The sequence below is a fragment of the Aegilops tauschii genome, unplaced genomic scaffold (genome assembly GCF_002575655.3).
Source record: "Aegilops tauschii subsp. strangulata cultivar AL8/78 unplaced genomic scaffold, Aet v6.0 ptg001202l_obj, whole genome shotgun sequence".
NCBI classification, from domain to species: Eukaryota; Viridiplantae; Streptophyta; class Magnoliopsida; order Poales; family Poaceae; genus Aegilops; species Aegilops tauschii.
Window position 1 is genome coordinate 1,541 of NW_027333404.1, and position 3,460 is coordinate 5,000.

The window sequence follows — 3,460 nt, forward strand, 5'->3', positions numbered from 1 at the left end:
GAACTTTCCTTGCGAGTTTCCTTAGCCCACTTTTCTTCTTCTTTATCCTAGGGATATACTTTACTAGTTTGAAACTTGTCATAAATAAGGTTATTCCCCGCCTACCTTTACTTTATTTTGAATCTTTTTTTTCTTCTTAATCTTTCTATTCAGAATTCAGTTAACGACGAGATTTAGTATCCTTTCTTGCATTTTCATAACTCGTGAAATGCCGAGTAGGCACGAATTCCCCCAATTTGCGACCTACCATAGGATTTGTTATGTAAATAGGTATATGTTCCTTTCCATTATGAATCGCGATTGTATGGCCAACCATTGTGGGTAGAATGCTAGATGCCCGGGACCACGTTACTATTGTTTCTTTCTCCTCCTTCATATTGACCTTTTCTATCTTTGCCAATAAATGATGAGCTACAAAAGGATTCGTTTTTTTTCGTGTCACAGCTGATTACTCCTTTTTTCCTTTTTAAAGAGTGGCATTCTATGTCCAATATCTCGATCGAAGTACGGAGGTCAGAATAATAGAATAATGATCAATGGAAAAAAGCAAAAAAATCCTTTAGCTGGATAAGGGGCGGATGTAGCCAAGTGGATCAAGGCAGTGGATTGTGAATCCACCATGCGCGGGTTCAATTCCCGTCGTTCGCCCATCGCATTATTGCAAATTCCAAAAATGCAATTTTCCATATTCCTAGTTACGTATTTACTTACGGCGACGAAGAATAAAACTATCGCTATATTTTTTCCTTTTCCTAGTTCTTCTTCCAAGCGCAGGATAACCCCAAGGGGTTGTGGGTTTTTTTCTACCAATGGAGCTTTCCCTTCACCGCCCCCATGGGGGTGGTCCACAGGGTTCATAACTACCCCTCTTACTACGGGGCGTTTACCTAGCCAACACTTAGATCCGGCTCTACCCAAACTTTTTTGGTTCACCCCAACATTACCCACTTGTCCGACTGTTGCTAAGCAGTTTTGGGATACTAAACGGACCTCCCCAGATGGTAATCTTAAAGTGGCCGATTTACCCTCTTTTGCAATGAGTTTCGCTACAGCACCTGCTGCTCTAGCTAATTTGCCCACCCCTTCCACGTGTGATTTCTATGTTATGCATGGCCGTGCCTAAGGGCATATCGGTTGAAGTAGATTCTTCTTTTCTCTCAAAAAACCCCTTCCCAAACTGTACAAGCTTCTTCCAAAGCATACGGCTTTCTAGATGTATATGACGATCTCTAGACAGATGGATCTTATATGAATCATATGATGAAGTACCACATGAGTGGATATATAGGAAAGGAATCCAAATCTGCCGAATCGCTCATGTTATGATCTTCTACATCCTAGGTCTCTGCGTTCCGTCATCTGGCTTATGTTCTTCATGTAGCATTCAGATCGAATGACTCTATGAAATTACGTCGATACTTCCACATATTATGGGTAACGTAGGAGACATCCCTATTTTCCCCCGGGGGTCTTAATTACCACTGCTTAGCTTTCAATTTGCCTCTGACCATCAAATTAAATGTGAATAACCCGTCCTCCTCTCTTTGAAACAAGGGGCGCTTCCGGTTCTGTGCGTGCTTCAAACAATTTTGTCTTCTCCATATTACCATATCTCTAGAGCCAATAATTTTCTATGAGGAACTACTGAACTCAATCACTTGCTGCCGTTACTCAACAGTTTTCTGTTGAGGTCTATCCCGTAGAGGTAGTCAAATTGGATCAGTGATCGATTTCTAGGTTTCGTCGTAAACCTAATTGGTTACTTCCAATTACGTAAATCAATAGTTCAAACCGCACTCAAAGGTAGGGCATTTCCCATTGATATAGGAACTTTTGTACCAGAAACAATAGTATCTCCAATTATAGCCCCTCTGGGATGTAAAATATATCTCTTCTCACCATCCCCATAGTGTATGAGACAAATGTATGCATTTCGATTAGGGTCGTATTCTATGGTTACGATTCTACCAGATATGTCTTTTTGATTCCGTCGAAAATCTATTTTACGGTATAGGCGCTTATGACCTCCCCCTCTATGCCTTGCGGTAATGATTCCTCTGGAATTACGACCTTTACCACAACGGTGCCGTCCATGGATCAAATTATTTCGTGGATTGGATTTCACTTGCCTGTCTACGGTTCCCTTGCGTGTGCTCGGGATAGGTGTTTTGTATAAATGTTTCGCCGTATTATTAAGTATTCTCCTTTAGTTTTTTTCTCTATCTAGAAGTGGAATAGAATAACCCGGTTGAAGGGTAATGATCATACGTCTGTAATGCATTGTATGGCCCAGAATAGGTCCTATTCTTCTACCTTTTCCAGGTAGTCGATGGCTATTCACAGCTACCACCTTAACACCAAAGAAGAGTTCGACCCAATGCTTTATTTCTGTCTTAGTGAATCCCGATTCGACATTAAAAGTATATTGATTCTTTCCCAATAAACGAAGACTTTTTTCTGTAAATACTGCGTATTTGATTCCATCCATAAATCGACTTTCCCTCCTATGCTCTGAGTTCCAGTATCGATAAGAATTCGAGTTCTTATTGTTCTTATGTTATGGTATGAATATACCATACCAATTCGTTATGTATGGATGATGGATGAGATTCCATGGATAGAGAGCCAGTTCCAATAGACTTATGGAATGTTCCCGTTCGTGTGCATCCAGCAGGAATTGAACCCGCAAATTTACCAATTATGAGTTGGGCGCTTTAACCATTCAGCCATGGATGCTTAACAGGGATCATCGTACATCGTAAATAACCAATTTTCATATAGAAAGACATATCATAGAAAAATGAAATCGAAAATATTCCGAGATGGCAAATATTCGGAGATGACTATGAAAACACCTCTCTGGATCCTCGAATTGAAAGAGAGATTGAGAGGGATCAAGAATCCTAATTCTCGCTATTTGGAATGGATCCAATTCTATTGAGTCTGACTCATAGTGATCATTTCTCTTTAGCAAAGAATGACCTTGGTTATCAAAGGATTGAACAACCGGGATCCATTTACTTATGATACCTAGTTGGCATTGATAACAAGGATCTAATGAATTATGAGTTTAATAGATCCTCTTTAGCAGAAAGACGTATATTCCTTGCTCATTATCAGACAATCACTTATTCCCAAACCTCGTGTGGGACTAATCGTTTTCATTTACCATCTCATGGAAAACCCTTTTCGTTCCGCTTAGCCCTATCGGGTATTTTAGTGATAGGTTCTGTAGGAACTGGACGATCCTATTTGGTCAAATACCTAACGAAAAATTACGATTTTCCTTTCATTAAGGTACGAGGGCTTCTTATTCCACAAGAACGAAAGCACCTTTTCATTCTTTCATATACTAGGGGTTTTTACTTGGAAAAGACAATGTTCCATACTAAAGGATTCGGGTCCATAACCACGAGTTCCAGTGCACTAGATCTTGTAGCACTTAGCAACGAAGCCCTAT